Genomic DNA, 17534 nt, shown 5'->3' on the forward strand with positions numbered 1-17534 from the left:
GTTGACAGGTGGTACCATGGTTCCCAGGCAGCTCCAACTTCCCCAGATGTGAAGTCACGGTGTCATATATGATGGAACCCATGACACTGACCAGTTACCTTTGTCCATGTCCTAAGGCTTGGATTTGATAATCTCTCTTCTTAAGTTCTTCTGTTGTTAATAGCTTTAGTATTGTAGATCCTGATTCTGGTTGCTCAAACTCACTTGTCAGTCTGTCTTTCTCATTGTGTCTTTACCCTACGTGGGTGGGAGTTGTTAACTATTCTGTGACATGATTGGAGTGTACCTGCGATAGACTGCATTGTGTGAAATGGGCTTATTCCATTCAGATTGTTGTTTGTAATCTGCTTCAAAAATAATTTGGGGGGGGGGGTTACCGTCCCTGGGTCCCTTCACATCAGTCTGGTTAAAAGGCGTTCCTCCTATCCCACATCATTCTCAACCTTGAGCAGATCATCTCCGAAGGGTACCCGCTCAACTCCAACTAGGTTTCCGCTGGCGGGTCCACCCTTGGTGCAGCTGGGCCCTCTGGTTTCATTCCAGATTGACTTTGGTGCCAGTTCCCTCTTTGGCGCCACAACCCACAACTGACAACGATCCTCTGACAACAATACAGGCCCCATCAACTCAGGATGACAATGGCAAACGTATAGTGTTGTCTGACACCAAGAAGGTGTTGCCCTGACCTCTGCTGAGGCTGTGTCATGCTTTAACTGATCTGCAGTCATTCAGACATCCTTCTGACTGTGACATGGTGCCATTGCCCTCTTGAAAAACTCCTGTGCTTGACAAATTGTTTGGCACAGATTCAGCCAATAGTGGCTATGATACTGGGGATTAATTTGCCCAGCCACATAAGGAGCATAACTGATGCGAGGACCTTCAGAATGCAAATGGTCTGTAAACTCCCCAGCCAGTAGACTAGTTTCGCCTCCATGCACTGCCATGGGCACAACGCCTCCTTTCCTATGATTGTACAAAGGGTGGAGGTTCTTGATGGTCAAGTTCCCTTTCATGCAGTTAAGACCAACGTCTTGACTGATAGCCTTTATCCTGGCCATACACATTCTGAACCCCGCCTTCCATTCAATTAGACTCCTAACGACACACTTTTGGCGATCTGGGCCTAGCCCTGCTCAGGTCCACCTGTAATTTGAAAGACCACAAGGCTCCATTGACCTACTCTGGGTGACCCAGACTTTCTTTCCCAGCATCCCACTCCTGAGAGGCTTGTGTTACAGGATTCGGTCAGCAAGTTTAACCTGAACTCATTGCCCACTACTCCGCCTTACAGGGAATTGAATAGGATAGAGTCCTCTGGTAAATGGGTCTCCTCGTCGATTACTCTTGCCCTTTGTTCTGTGTTCTGTGAATGCCAGCTGCCTCTTAGACTGCTATTCTTGCACCTTGTGGTACTCCGTGGCCCAGTGACAGGAAATGCCTCTTTTTGTATGGCCACCCCCAAAGTTTTGAACTCATGCTACAGGTGTTTCGACTCTAAGAGTGAACTGAGTTTTGCTAACCAGACCTCAGCATCAGTGCCCTAACCTTAAAGTGTGTATTTTTGATCTGAAAGAAACAGGTTAGTATTAGATTCCTTACCTTAGAATATCCCCAGGCGTCAGTCTGGATCCGGAAACTTTTGCGTAGCAGTACCCCTGCGCGTCGGTAGGCGTCGTCTGCAGGCGTCCCCTGCGGCTCCGCGTCGTCGGCGTCGTGCGCCGTGATGACGTCGCTGGAGTATATAGACGCCGCCTCCGCGCGCTGACGTCAGTTCTTCTTTTTTCCGCGCCAGTTAGCGCAGATCCGAAGAGCAGTACTCCGGTCTTTTGACCAAGTTTTTTGTTAACTGATTGATCTTTACGGTGCCGGTAGGATGCCCGGTTTCAAGAGTTGTGACGAGTGCGACCGCATGATGTCGGTCACCGACCACCATCGACTCTGCCTCCGGTGTCTGGGCGCGGACCACGACGTGGAGTCCTGCGTCGACTGTCGGGCCTTGACTGGAAAAGCTAGGCGGGAGCGGTCCCGCAAGCTTCTCGAACTCCGGTTGTCGGCCCCGCGTCGAGAGCGGTCCCGGTCCGGTCGGAGGTCGAGGGAGCGGTCGAGGGAGCGGTCGCGGAGCCGCCATGGGCGCTCCGGGAGTCGCCACCATTCCTCCGGCTCGTCAGGTAAGCACAAGAAGTCGGGGCGTCGCCATCGCACCCCCGACTCCCCCCGACGCCCGCGTGCTGCGGCCGGGGGCTCGGGTGACCCCACCCCCGCGGTCCCGCATGGGTCGCCGACGCCGTCTGCCCCACACCTGTCGGTCCCTGGGGAAGGCGCGTCGCGTGAGGAGATCGAGGCCTTCCTCATTGCTATGAGGGCGAGGTCTTCTCCGGCGGGGCCTTCGGCGCCTGCGGGCCCGTCGGTCCCGTCTGGGGGCCCGAGCGGTTCGGGTGCTCCTGCCCCGGCGCCGCCGGTGGCTCCGGCCCCGGCGCCGCTGGCTCCCTCTGGTTCGTCGCCGGCTGGTCTCCCGGCCTCTCCGGCGTCGGTTCCTGTGGGCCAGCCCAGGGTACCGCCCCCGCGTGGTGCAGCGACTCCGCCGTCGGCTCCGGCCGGCGTCGGGTCCCCGGCACCGACGCCGCGCGGCGCCACCCCCCTTTCCTCCCCGACTCCGGACTCGGAGCCGGACCGGCGTCGGCCGACGCCGGACCCGACGCCGATGGGGCCTGTTGACCCCGATGTCTATATCGTCGACCCAGAATATGGGTATGACGAGGAGGAGTATGGTGAGGGTTGGGAGGGGTCTGAGGACCCTCTATCCCGTGCCTGCCAGTACGATGTGGACTGGGTAGGTGATCTGGGTGATGCCAGTGGCCTGGACGAGTCGCCCAACCCTGGGTTTGTCTCTCCGTCCCCTGTGGCGTCCGAGGCGGGTGCTGCCTATTCGGTGGTCCTGATGAGGGCTGCCAAGGCCTTACACCTTGAGCTCCCCGTCGCGAAGGTCAAACCGAATATCCTGACGGAAGTTTTTAAACCGCAGTCATGCCCCCAGGAGCCTCTGCTGCCGTTTAATGAGGCCCTGACGGATGTCCTTCTGGGCACCTGGTCCAGGCCCGCCTCTGGTGCGCCGGTTGACCGGAACGTTGCCAGGCGTCACCGTCCCTGCGCGGACGACCCTGCCTTCCTGTCCACCCATCCCTCCCCGGAGAGTCTGGTGATCCAGGCCTCCACTTCGCAGTCCGCATTTCCGTCGGCTCCGCCCGACCGGGAATCAAAGAGGTACGACCAATTCGGAAAGAAAGTGTTTTCCTCTTTGAGTGCTGGACTGCGGTCTTGTAACACCGCGTGCCTCTTGGGCCGCTACACCCACTCCCTGTGGGATACGGTCGAGGAGTGTTTGCCGCAATGCCCCCAGGAAGTGCGGGACAAGCTCACCCGGGCCTTTGTTGAAGGCCGGGATGCGGCGCGGTACTCGATCCGTTGTGGTCTGGACACCACGGACTCCCTGGGACGGGCCATGTCCACTACGGTGGCGATTCGTCGCCATGCCTGGCTGAGATCTGCCAACTTCTCACCAGACGTCCAAAATACGCTTATGGACATGCCATTTGATGGCAGTCGCCTATTTGGTGACAAAGCGGACCACGCGCTGGAGCGCTTCAAGGACTCCAGGGTCACGGCCAAGTCCTTGGGTCTCTCGACCCAGACCCAGCGCCAGCAGACGGGTTCGTTTCGGCCCTTTCGTGGCCAAGGGAGAGGAGGTCCCACACGTGCTGCCAGCCACGCGGCGCAGAGCGCTCCCCAGCGCGGTGGCGCCCGTGGTTTCCGCCGTGGTGGCGGTAGAGGCCAGCGTCGTGGTCAGTCCACGCCTCCCTCCGCTGCGGCATCCAAGCCTTCCTAGTCCGAGCTTTCGGGCTCACGTGACGCCAGTGGGTGGCAGGGTTCGCCATCACCACTCCCGCTGGCGCGCGATAACATCGGACAGGTGGGTGCTGCAGCTTGTCCGAAGGGGCTATGCCCTCCCCTTCGAGTCCACTCCTCCAGCCATGCCACCGCAGAACCACCGTGTGTCGGGGGACCACTTGACACTTCTGCAGGAGGAAGTTACGGCCCTCTTGGCCAAGGGGGCCATCGAGCGCGTTCCTGGGCCAGAAGTAGGGTGTGGTTGCTACTCCCACTACTTTCTGGTACCCAAGAAGGACAAGGGAGGCCTGCGTCCTATCTTGGATCTACGGAACGTCAACGGCTTCCTCCGGAAGGAGAAGTTCAAGATGTTGACTTTGGCTCAGGTCTTGGCTGCTCTAGACCCACAAGACTGGATGGTAGCGTTGGACTTGCAGGATGCGTACTTTCACATCCCCGTCCTGCCGGCCCACCGGCGTTACCTGCGGTTCACGGTAGGCCACGAGCATTTTCAGTTTATCGTGCTCCCATTCGGCCTTACCAGCGCCCCACGGGTGTTCACGAAAGTGATGGCGGTGGTCGCAGCTCATCTGCGCCGGTTAGGGGTTTCAGTCTTCCCCTACCTCGACGACTGGCTGTTGAAGGCGGGCTCGCCCCAGACAGTCGTCCACCACCTTCAGATGACGGCAGACCTCCTGCACGAGTTGGGGTTTTCCATCAATGTGCCGAAATCACACCTGTGTCCCTCTCAAAAGCTCCTTTTCATCGGAGCGGTTCTCGACTCGGCGCAGTTTCGGGTTTATCCCCCGGAACGGCGGGTCCGGGATATTCAGGCTCTGATTCCCATCTTTCAGCCGTTATCCCGGGTTTCGGTCAGGTTGACGCTGCGGCTTCTGGGGCTGATGGCCTCCTGCATCCTTCTGGTGCATCACGCCAGATGGCGGATGCGGGCTCTGCAGTGGGACCTGAAGTTTCAGTGGGCCCAGCATCAGGGCAACCTATCCGACCATGTCCTGATCTCGGAGGGCACTGCGAGACAGTTGCAGTGGTGGCTTACAGACCGCGATTGGGTCAGGGGCAGATCCCTCTCCCTTCCCCAGCCGGAGCACGTGGTTGTGACGGACGCGTCCCTCCAAGGCTGGGGTGGCCACTTGGGAGAGGCGGAGATCAGAGGCCTCTGGTCTCCGGCGGAGTCCCGGCTCCATATCAACATGTTGGAGCTGCGGGCGATTCGCCTGGCACTGAAGGCATTCCTCCCCTTTGTCAACGGGAGTGTAGTGCAGGTGTTCACGGACAACACCACCGCCATGTGGTACTGCAACAAACAGGGCGGTGTGGGGTCGTGGACCCTTTGCCAAGAGGCTCTGCGCCTCTGGCAGTGGCTGGAACGTCAGGGCGTGACTCTGACGGTTCAACACCTGGCAGGTTCTCTGAACGCCAGGGCGGACGAACTCAGCCGTCGGTGCTCGGTGGATCACGAATGGCGTCTGAACTCGGATGTGGCGAGAGGCCTCTTTCAGCAATGGGGAGAGCCTTGGTTAGATCTATTCGCCACAGAAGAGAACGCGCAATGTCATCAGTTCTGCGCGTTGGAGTTTCCAAGACGGCACTCGCTCGGCGACGCCTTTCGGCGCGAGTGGAGTTGCGGTCTGTTGTACGCCTTTCCGCCTATACCACTTCTGCCCAGAGTGCTGAAGAAGATCAGGCGCGACCGGGCCAAAGTTATCCTTGTGGCTCCGGACTGGGCTCGAAGGTACTGGTATCCCGAGCTACTCAGCATGACAGTCGGTCCCTCGATCCGCCTGCCCCTTCAGGAGGACCTTCTGTCGCAGCAGCAGGGGACGGTCCTCCACCCGAACCTGTCCAGTCTCCACCTCCATGCGTGGAGATTGAGCGGCGACAGTTGAGGCCATTTGACTTGCCTCCTGAAGTCTGTGATGTCATTCTGGCAGCCAGGCGTCCCTCCACAAAGTCGGTATACGCCTGCCGGTGGAACAGATTTGTGGCATGGTGCACAGCGAAGGCTGTGGATCCCCTTTCTGCCCCTCTATCTGAGGTTCTCCTCTTCCTCCTTTCCCTTGCCCAGCAGGGCTCTGCTCTGGGCACTATCAAGGGCTATCTTTCTGCCCTTTCCGCCTTCTTGAGGCTACCTGATCAGCCATCTTTGTTCAAGTCCCCTATTGTGTTAAGATTCTTAAAGGGCATCACGCACATGTATCCTCCAGCTCCGTTCGTGATGCCTCAGTGGGACTTGAACCTGGTTTTGACTTTCCTGATGTGCGCTCCCTTTGAGCCCCTTCATTCCTGTCCTCTCCGTCTTCTCACCTTAAAGACGGCCTTCCTGGTAGCCATCACCTCTGCCAGGAGAGTGAGTGAGCTCCAGGCTCTTTCTGTTCAACCTCCTTTCTTGTCTGTTCATCCTGATAAGGTGGTTCTTCGGACCAGACCTTCTTTCCTGCCCAAGGTAGTCTCTGCTTTTCACATTGGGCAGTCCATCACCTTGCCCTCCTTCTTCCCGCCTCCGCATCCTTCAAAGGATGAAGAGCGGCTCCATCGTCTGGACCCAAAACGTGCGCTTTCATTCTATATGGATCGCACACGCCAGTTCCGGGTGGATGACCAACTGTTTGTTGGCTACGTGGGTGAGAAGAAGGGAAGGGCGGTACAGAAACGGACCATCTCTCGGTGGGTCGTCCTGTGCATCAAAGCATGCTACTCTTTGGCTCGGAAGGAGCCTCCTGTTGGGCTGAGGGCCCATTCCACTCGGGCCACGGCGGCTACTACTGCCCTGGGCCGGGGAGTCCCTTTGCAGGACATTTGCCAGGCGGCCACGTGGGCCTCGCTGCACACCTTTGCGAGGCACTACTGCCTGGACAGTCAAGTCCGGAGGGATGGCTTCTTTGGCCGTTCGGTCCTCCAGGACTTTCTGGTGTAGGTTGTATTGGTTCGCAGACCCACCACCGGGGTTGGTATTGCTGGGGTATCTATTCTAAGGTAAGGAATCTAATACTAACCTGTTTCTTTCAGATGAACAAGTTACTTACCTTCGGTAACGATATATCTGTAAGAAACAGTAGTTAGTATTAGATTCCTTACCGCCCCGCCCATCCTCCCCGTTCTGCGAACTGATACCTAGGGTTAGGGACATCCCTTTCAGGGCCCTAGTTTCAAATGGCACCAGTGTTGGTTCTCACATGGCTCTGCGTGTTCTGGCGCGGAAAAGCTGTGTGCAAAGAACTGACGTCAGCGCGCGGAGGCGGCGTCTATATACTCCAGCGACGTCATCACGGCGCACGACGCCGACGACGCGGAGCCGCAGGGGACGCCTGCAGACGACGCCTACCGACGCGCAGGGGTACTGCTACGCAAAAGTTTCCGGATCCAGACTGACGCCTGGGGATATTCTAAGGTAAGGAATCTAATACTAACTACTGTTTCTTACAGATATATCGTTACCGAAGGTAAGTAACTTGTTCGATTGGCTTATTCCCATTTGGCATATGTTAACTTAATTGTAAGTTCCTAGTTTATGGTATCCAGGGCCTTTAAGTTAGAGAGTCACCCCCAGAATTGCAGTATTGTTTGTGCCACTCTGGGTGTGAGAAAGGTAAAACATGGCTCCTAATGTGCCACCGCAGACTGGAAGTGTAGTTTTTAAACTGCTACCTCCACTTTGCCATTAAAAGCAATGGCAAAGCAAAACAAAGTTCTCCCTTTTTAATATATATCAGTTACCCCTAAGGTAGGCCTATTGGACCCTAAGGCAGGGTGCTGTGTATTACAAAGTGGAACATGTATTTTTTCATGTTTCAATAGTACTTCTGACTAAGACTACCGAAGTTGATACTGTATGGTATCAAACAACTCGTTGCATTAAGCTCAAGTTGTTGCCCAAGTCCAAATTAATGTAACTCGTTGCAGTGTGCAGCTTTTATGAAGTGATTCAGAAAAGGGGGTGGTGATGAACAGAGTGTCTGAATTAAGCAGACCACTCTTACCCAGTCCAAAGATCAGGGCTTGATCCATCACCGTTATTTAGCTCACTGCCCCATCCCAGCTCAGAACCTGGCTATATGCAAATTAGTCTGTCCCTGGCCCAGTGCATCATGGGAACAGGGCAGACCAAACTACCAAGCCAATTCTTCACCAGAAAGGAGACAAGCTTCCGGGGACCGGTTTCTGCCATTCCAGGCGTCGTCGGTTTATAAAGTGCCACTTTGTTGCCTAAAGTCTCCTGTACCCGTTTACGGTTGCACACATGGTCTGTCCCTGAGACAGCTTGCACTGGTGTGGACTGCACCTGCTTAACCTGGTGGCTAGTAAACACAAGCATTTGCAATGCAATAGGTCTCGCATTATGAAAGTTTGAGCTATTGGTCTTGTAAATGACACATTTTTTATTTATGTGTTGGTTTTGAAAATAGCGAAATTAATAGCTTTGTCATTTACAATGCCAGTACTTTTATCTTTTGCAAATGTGACACCTATAGCATTTGTAATGCAACATGTTTTGTATTTAAGTGACTTAGATGTATTGATATTACAAATAACAATGGCTTTTAATTTTTTTAAATAAATACTTAAATAAAAGTTATTGTAATTTATAATGGCAATAGCTTAAACTTTTGTAAATAAGATTATGTTCAGTGTATTTTATTGTGACGAAAATCCAAGAACAGAAGTGAAATATTAACATCTTTGTGACATTTGTAATAAAGCTTGAAACATTGAGAGAACATATTTGAACCAGTTGATGTTGAATGGTTGCACAGATTGATACTGTGGTGGCGACGAGTGATGCTGTGGCGTTCAGTGATGCTGTGGTAGCGGATATTGATGTTGTGGTGCCCCTGAGTGATGCTGTGGTGGTGCTGAGTGATGCTGTGGTACCCCTGAATGATGCTGTGGTGGTGCGATGGATAGAATGAGTGAGGGCGATAGAGTGAATGAGGGCGATAGAGTGAATGAGGGCGATAGATAGAGTGAATGAGGGCGATAGATAGAGTGAATGAGGGCGATAGATAGAGTGAATGAGGGCGATAGAGTGAATGAGGGCGATAGATAGTGAATGAGGGCGATAGATAGAGTGAATGAGGGTGATAGATAGAGTGAATGAGGGTGATAGATAGAGTGAATGAGGGTGATAGATAGAGTGAATGAGGGTGATAGAGTGAATGAGGGTGATAGATAGAGTGAATGAGGGTGATAGAGTGAATGAGGGCGATAGAGTGAGGGAGGGCGATAGATAGAGTGAGGGAGGGCGATAGATAGTGAATGAGGGCGATAGATAGAGTGAATGAGGGCGATAGATAGAGTGAATGAGGGCGATAGATAGAGTGAATGAGGGCGATAGATAGAGTGAATGAGGGCGATAGAGTGAATGAGGGCGATAGAGTGAATGAGGGCGATAGAGTGAATGAGGGCGATAGAGTGAATGAGGGCGATAGATAGAGTGAATGAGGGCGATAGATAGAGTGAATGAGGGCGATAGATAGAGTGAATGAGGGTGATAGAGTGAATGAGGGTGATAGAGTGAATGAGGGTGATAGAGTGAATGAGGGTGATAGAGTGAATGAGGGTGATAGAGTGAATGAGGGTGATAGATAGAGTGAATGAGGGTGATAGATAGAGTGAATGAGGGTGATAGATAGAGTGAATGAGGGTGATAGATAGAGTGAATGAGGGTGATAGATAGAGTGAATGAGGGTGATAGATAGAGTGAATGAGGGTGATAGATAGAGTGAATGAGGGTGATAGATAGAGTGAATGAGGGTGATAGAGTGAATGAGGGTGATAGAGTGAATGAGGGCGATAGATAGAGTGAGGGAGGGCGATAGATAGAGTGAGGGAGGGCGATAGAGTGAATGAGGGCGATAGATAGAGTGAATGAGGGCGATAGAGTGAATGAGGGCGATAGATAGAGTGAATGAGGGTGATAGAGTGAATGAGGGTGATAGAGTGAATGAGGGTGATAGAGTGAATGAGGGCGATAGATAGAGTGAATGAGGGTGATAGATAGAGTGAATGAGGGCGATAGATAGTGAATGAGGGCGATAGATAGTGAATGAGGGCGATAGAGTGAATGAGGGCGATAGAGTGAATGAGGGCGATAGAGTGAATGAGGGTGATAGATAGAGTGAATGAGGGCGATAGATAGAGTGAATGAGGGCGATAGATAGAGTGAATGAGGGCGATAGAGTGAATGAGGGCGATAGAGTGAATGAGGGCGATAGAGTGAATGAGGGCGATAGAGTGAATGAGGGCGATAGAGTGAATGAGGGCGATAGAGTGAATGAGGGCGATAGAGTGAATGAGGGCGATAGAGTGAATGAGGGCGATAGAGTGAATGAGGGCGATAGATAGAATGAGGGCGATAGATAGAGTGAATGAGGGCGATAGAGTGAATGAGGGCGATAGATAGAGTGAATGAGGGCGATAGATAGAGTGAATGAGGGCGATAGATAGAGTGAATGAGGGCGATAGATAGAGTGAATGAGGGTGATAGATAGAGTGAATGAGGGCGATAGATAGAGTGAATGAGGGCGATAGAGTGAGGGAGGGCGATAGATAGAGTGAATGAGGGCGATAGATAGAGTGAATGAGGGTGATAGATAGAGTGAATGAGGGCGATAGAGTGAGGGAGGGCGACAGAGTGAGGGAGGGCGATAGATAGATAGATCGAGTGAGTGAGGGCGATAAATAGATCGAGTGAGGGAGGACGATAGAGTGAGTGAGGGCGGTAGAGTGAGTGAGGGCGGTAGAGTGAGTGAGGGCGGTAGAGTGAGTGAGGGCGGTAGAGTGAGTGAGGGCGGTAGAGTGAGTGAGGGCGGTAGAGTGAGTGAGTGAGGGCGGTAGAGTGAGTGAGTGAGGGCGGTAGAGTGAGTGAGTGAGGGCGGTAGAGTGAGTGAGTGAGGGCGGTAGAGTGAGTGAGTGAGGGCGGTAGAGTGAGTGAGGGCGGTAGAGTGAGTGAGTGAGGGCGGGTGAGTGAGGGCGGTAGAGTGAGTGAGTGAGGGCGGTAGAGTGAGTGAGTGAGGGCGGTAGAGGTGTGAGGGTGGGTGAGGGGATGTGAGGATGAGGGTGTGTGAGGGTGAGGATGAGGGGGGGTGTGAGGGTGAGGGGGTGTGTGAGGCTGAGGGGGTGTGTGAGGCTGAGGGGGTGTGTGAGGCTGAGAGGGTGTGTGAGGCTGAGGGGGTGTGTGAGGCTGAGGGGGTGTGTGAGGCTGAGGGGGTGTGAGGCTGAGGGGGTGTGTGAGGCTGAGAGGGTGGGTGAGGTTGAGTGGGTGTATGAGGTTGAGTGGGTGTATGAGGTTGAGTGGGTGTGTGAGGGTGAGGGTGTGTGTGAGGGTGAGGGTGAGGGGGTGTGTGAGGGTGAGGGGGTGTGTGAGGGTGAGGGGGTGTGTGAGGGTGAGGGTGTGTGTGAGGGTGAGGGGGTGTGTGAGGGTGAGGGTGTGTGTGAGGGTGAGGGGGTGTGTGAGGGTGAGAGGGTGTGTGAGGGTGAGAGGGTGTTTATGGGTGAGAGGGGGTGTGTGAGGGTGTGAGGGGGGATGAGGGTGAGAGGGGGTGAGAGTGTGTGTGAGGGTGAGTGAGTGTGTGTGAGGGTGAGTGAGTGTTGGTGAGGGTAAGGGTGAGGGGGTGTGAGGGTGTGTGTGAGGGGGTTTGAGGATGAGGGTATGTGAGGGTGCGGGGGTATGAGGTTGAGGGGGTGTGAGGGTGTGTGGGGGTGTGTGAGGGGGATGAGGGGATGTGAGGGCGAGGGTGTATGAGGATGAGCGGGTGCGAGGGTGAGGGTGTGAGAGGGTGTGTGAGGGTGAACCAGATTGAAGAGTCAAAGATGAAGTTGCGGGTGCTTTAATTTGGCAATAAAGCAAAATTAGTGTTCATATGTGGTAATCTGCATACTAACACTGTATGCGTCACCTTGATTCTGAGGTCAACACAGCTACAATGTTGCCCAATATCACATATGAGGTCTCAGCCAGGTCTAGCTTTATAGCCAAAAGCACACTGCATGCTGGGACTTGTAGTTTCACTGTTAACATCGTAAGTATATGTTAATAAATCGCAGCATGCAAAGAGCTGTTGTATAAAAAAAAAGGGCGAACTGGCTGAACTTATCACACTTCACGTGGTCCTTCTTGGCAGCAGTAATATGAATAATTGGCAAGTGCAATAGGTTTAGCCAAAGGCACAACTCGATCTCTAGCTATGTCAATTGTTTCGCCTATGTTGTGAATGAGCAAAAATAAAAAAAGTGCTTGTTTTCCAATGACGAGAGGCATTTCCAAAAAACGCCCAAAAAACAAAGAAAATAAGCTCATGCCCATCTCGCATGTGCAAGTATCTGGCGTCACCATCTCACATGTGCATGTATCTGTCAAGACGCTCCAGTGACACCAGTGTGATGACGTGTACGTCATGATGCAGTAGCCATTTAAAAAACAAGATGTTGAGCTGACCCCGAAATGCGGACTTTGTTCCACAGCACTAAAGTCAGCGACTTTGGCTATTATGCCACATCCTCTACTTCAATTTCCATAACAGCAAATTGTAAACATATTTTTAAAATAAATAAATACATTTATTAAATGCACCAAAGCAAGCAAAAAAAAACAAAGCAACTCCATTTTGTCGAAAGATGTTTTAGATTATCACAAAGGGTAAAATTGCCTTAAAGCTAATTGTAATGTATTCACGCTTTTTTTATCAGAAAAAGAAGGGAGCCAAGCAGTCTGGGCGAGTATGATAAGTTGGAATTGTTTCTGGAAGTGTTGGGAAAGGAGACAGCGACGTGTTAATACAGTGCAAATTAGGCTCGTAGCAAACATTGTTATCTTTACTGCAGTGGCATATGTGGAACACACTTCTGCACCTATGCATCTAGCGCCGGAAAAGCAGAGTACAGCCCGCAGCGCTAGGAAGGCCTGTGCGGTACGCATGCAAAGCAGAAACCCCGGGAACCTCAAGGTCGACAAGCTTTCCTGCTGCTATCTGCGAGCCAGAGTCACCCTATATCACACCTGCTGCCAGCACGATTAGGGGAAGTCGGGGCGGAAGACAACCGGACAAAGATTTTAACGTCCAGCGGTAAGGCCCTGCGGCTGTCCCTCTGCACATGCCCCCGCAACAACCTACCCGTGACACCCCAAGCGCTGCAGAAAAATTGCAAACTGCGAACCCCCCTTGTGCACCTTCTCTCGGTGCCCTGCGAGGAGCGTCCTGCCAGCAGTGTCCTGAAGCAGCAAAATAAGACACTGCGTGCCCTGCGGGCAAGGGAAACCCCCCCGTCTCCCTTCAGGGGGGGAAAGCGAGCCCGCAACGCCTCCTGGAGCAGCCCCCAGGACAAAGGCCATGCCCCCGACCACCTGTTTGCACCGCCAGCATTATTAGGCACAGCCTGCCGTACTGAAAAAGCGGCTGGGGCCTGTGTGTGCTCATGGAACGCTTACCGTAGTGAATTGTCCTGAATGAGGTCTAGAAGGGAGCCTCCCGGCACTGCACACCTCCGTTTTCCCAAAGAAACTTCCAGGAACAGAGTGTGGCCTGCTGTTTTCGGCGAAGAGAATCGCGATATTCTCAGAGTATCGGCAGCGACCTAGCGGTGGTCTCACGACACTGCACCCTCGCCAGCAACTGAAGGAAAGTGCTGGGTACTAACTATCTGCCCGGTCGCGTCGTGCAGATGGTCAAAACGAAACTGAAACCTACGGAGCATGGCAGAGTCGGATTCTGACGCGCGCGACCCAATCTCAAGGCGCGGGTCAGAATCCGACTCTGCCATGCTCCTTAATGTGTGCGTGGCCTGCTCCTGTCGCCCCTCGTTGTCGGCTGAGCTCTCTGCGAGAGCGCGCTTTCACGCGCTTTTCGCAGCGAGCCCTAAAAAAGGGATTATGCTTGACGTGCCCTGCTCATGGAGTAGTCAACTCCTGAGCCCATCCAAAGCACGAGACCCCCAGGGTCAGTTGACTTGACCTCCTGTTCGCAGCACAAGGCCACTACAGCTGAAGAGGCCTGCGGGGCTAATTGGTATCCTAGATTCCCGAATCACTGCTCCCCGCTGCCATGCAGACCAAGGGACCTAGACTTGCCGCTCAAATATTGCTCCCGAGTCTGCTTAACCCGGAAGAGTCACCTGAGTAGCTCCCTGCCGGTGTTCGTCACCTAAAGTAACTCTACGTAACTGTATTGATACCCAAGTTTTTCTTGAAAAGGATGATTGTTAGAATTGGGGGGTCTCTGGTTGGCGCAAGTATGCACTTGTGACAAGCAGGGACCCTCTCTTCTAAGTCAGGGCGAAGGATGACCCCTTAGTATTACCCTTGCTCACCCTCTAGGTGCGTGGCGTGAGCAGCCAAGGCTAATCTTCAGGCGTTAGTTAAGCATTTCTAATAGTACACACAGTAAAATATACCAATCCCCCCCACAAATGGACACCAGGCTGTAAATATATAAAAATACGCTTCTTTATGTAAAAATATATATATGTAACTCAACAGACTTATCACAAGACCAAATAACGTTTTTGTTGCACCACAGGTTGTAAATAGGCAAAGGTTCTTAGTTGTAGCTTTCAATGGTTGTTTGTTTGTTCAAAGAAAATAGTTCGTTTTACTCTCTTTCTTGATGTCTTAAATTCCACAGTTCTCTCAGTGTTCTCTCCTTGCAAAAGAAAGCCTCTCTCTGTTCTGGGGCTTTGGGACCCTCCCCGGGCCTTCGGCGTGCCTTGCAGCGCCTCTCCTGCCTTCAAGGGTGAAACTGACACAGCCCCTACCAACTCTCACGCATCGGGCGTGAGCACGCCTGTGCCGGCCCCGGCTCTTCCTCTCAGCTCGAGGACAGAGTTAAGGGCGGGCCGGCCCAGCAAGCAGTGCAGCAGGTAGGGGGTAGCTCGGGGTCCCTGACGGGGAGTGCAGACGGAGCACTCAGCTCTGACTCACCCGTGGGGACTCCGGGCACTCGGAGACTTCCCGGCTCGGCTCTCAGTCGAGCAACAGCTGGAGGGCAGGGAAGGAAAGCGTTGCGGGCCCCGACCCCGAGGGAGACTTTGCAGAACACTTCAGTCACTTGGATCAGAGTCGGCACAGGCTTGTGCGACTCCAACGATGGGGGCACTCGTGGATCTTGATGCCAGCGGGCGTATGCAGCCAGTCAGGCGCGGCCCGCGACCCTTGGCACGACGGTGCGGGGGTCTCCTCAGCGGGGGCGGCGCGGCCTGGCCAACCTCGGGAATTGCGAAGCGGGGTCACAGGGCACGGACTGTGCAGCTGTGGACCCGGCGTGGATCACAATCCACAAAGGAAATTCCGGCGGGATGGGTGAGAGCGCTTCAAGGCACTCCAGTAGCAGGCAAGGGGCAGAGGAGCAGGAAGCCAAGCCTGGGGGCAGAGAGCGACTCCGATCGGAGCGAGGCTCTCACAGGGCAGAGGCTGGCAAGCTCCCGAGTGCCACAGCCCTAGGAGGGGGCGATGAGGGGCGCAGTCTGGCTCCAGCAGGGAAGCACACACGGCTCAAAAGTCAAGACGAGCAAAAGCACCAAGGACCCACTAGTCCTGGGGTCCAGGTCAGGGGGCATGCTCAATCAAGCCCTTGGAGAATGTTTAAAGCACAAAGAAGCAAAGTCTTTTCAAAAGTCTTCTCCTCTCCTCCCTCAGCAAGGCAAGCAGCAGGCCAGTCCTCCCAGCGTCTCTTCTCCTAGTCGGGCAGAGGTCCTTCATGGTAAAACAGGATTCTAATTTACAAGGGGCAGGGCTCCTACTTTTATACACAGTTTCTTTTGTTCTTACAGGCCAGGGGGGCCTTTGCATAACTGCTCTCAGCCTCTGAGCACTTGTGGTGGGTACTTCTGGCTTCTGCATTCAGTGTGAGGGCAGGCACATCAGCCGCTTCCCAGGGGGGCGGAGCCAGCATTGTGTGGACAGGGGCAGCCAGGAGCACTTTGTTGACAAGCTTCGGTCCTTCCTGGGCCAGGTGCAGGCTGAGTCATCAGTCGCTCCCCAGGGGGGCGGAGCCAGCATTGTGGTGGCAGAGCACAGCCTGATGCATAGTTCAGGGAAACTCCCACCTCCCACTAAGGTGTCATCCTGCCATTCACCACCTGTCACCTCCCAGCCCTGTCACTCATACAACTCAGACAGTCAGATACACACAAAGCAGAGGCGGGCTGAAATGGTTAGGCAAGCAAATGCTAACTTTCTAAAAGTAGCATTTGCAAACACAGGATATTAAAATAAACTTTACTAAAAGAAGTATTTTAATATTCTGAGTTCAGGCATACCAAACATTAATTTCTACCATGTTCCCTGAGCCTGCTGGGATTATAGAGTGTAATAATTCCAGCAGCCCATCTGGCCTAAAGGGAACAGGTAGCCTTACAATAGTGAAAAACGAATTTGGCAGTAATTCACTATTAGGACATGCCACACACATCAGAGCATGTCCTACCTTACTCTTACAATGCACCCTGCCCTCAGGCCTACCATAGGGGTGACTAATATGAAGTTAAGGGAAGGTTTAGAGGCTGGCAAGTGTGTGCACTTGCCCAGCCAGCATGACAGTACCAGACTGCACGCAGGTTCTGCAATGGCAGACCCTAGACACATTTTAAGGCTGCTTCTGTGGGTGGCGCAATCAGCGCTGCAGGCCCACTAGCAGTATTGGCATTCACAAGCCCTGGCACTCCTGGTGCACTTTACTAGGGACTGACAGTAAATCCAATGGACCAATCATGGAAATCAATCACAGTTACATTTTACATAGGGAGAGCATATGCACTTTAGCACTGGTCAGCAGTGGTAAAGTGCCCAGAGTAATTAAACCAACAAAAACAGGTCAGAGAGAGTATTGGAGGAAGGCAAAAAGTTTAGGGATGACCCTGCCAAGAGGGCCAGGTCCAACAATGATTTACTATGCTGTAGCAAGCTAAATGAGGTACACTTTGTAAAAAATCCAGACAGCCCTTATTGGCATACAGGCCTTCAATTAATGATCCCAAATGCTCTCTTTGGTGGTAGTGTGGGTGAGCAGTTTAGGCTTATCGGAGAGTAGTGCTAACCATTTGTTGAACACACAGAGTGAATCAATGAGACACACACTCAAGAAGAAACTCAAGACTAATTTTAGAAAAATAGAAGGTATTTATATATATTTAACACCTAGAAATTTGTAATTGGGTAAGTACTGGCGTTGGCATCGATGCGCCGGAGGCAAGATGGCGTTCGACTAACATCGCCGCTTCGATGCTCCACTGAGCCTCCCCTTAAAGACTGCTTAAATCATCTTTAATACCTTCTGAACCAAGCAAGAAGGCCTAAGAGCTATTAAGAATACACCAAATCGAAAGAAATGCAGCAGGAAAAGCCTTCCAGGGGCTCCCGGGTTATTCATGTAATTCTTACCTGTACGCAGAGACTCTAGCTCTGTCATCTCCACGGTTGCGAGGACACCAGCCTGGCTCGGGCTTCCCGGATTCACGCTGACCTGCGTAAGTCTCCAGCAGCATGACAGAATCACAGGAGTACAGCGAGGAGCCGTCATGCGCTCCTTCTCCAAAGGAAGATTTGCTAGATCATACAGCGCTGTGGTCGTTACGGAGATTTCTTGAAGACCGGCATAACTACAGTGCAACTTTGTGTCAGCGGCCACAATAAACAA

General features: G+C 53.0%; 1 protein-coding gene across 1 annotated transcript in view; it reads left to right on the forward strand.

The window, feature by feature from the left end:
• The window catches only part of MDN1 (midasin AAA ATPase 1), a 2221312-nt gene that overhangs the window by 1541153 nt on the left and 662625 nt on the right, over window positions 1-17534 (forward strand). The window lies entirely within an intron of this gene.

Source organism: Lissotriton helveticus, chromosome 6, assembly GCF_964261635.1.
Source record: "Lissotriton helveticus chromosome 6, aLisHel1.1, whole genome shotgun sequence".
Classification (NCBI taxonomy): Eukaryota; Metazoa; Chordata; class Amphibia; order Caudata; family Salamandridae; genus Lissotriton; species Lissotriton helveticus.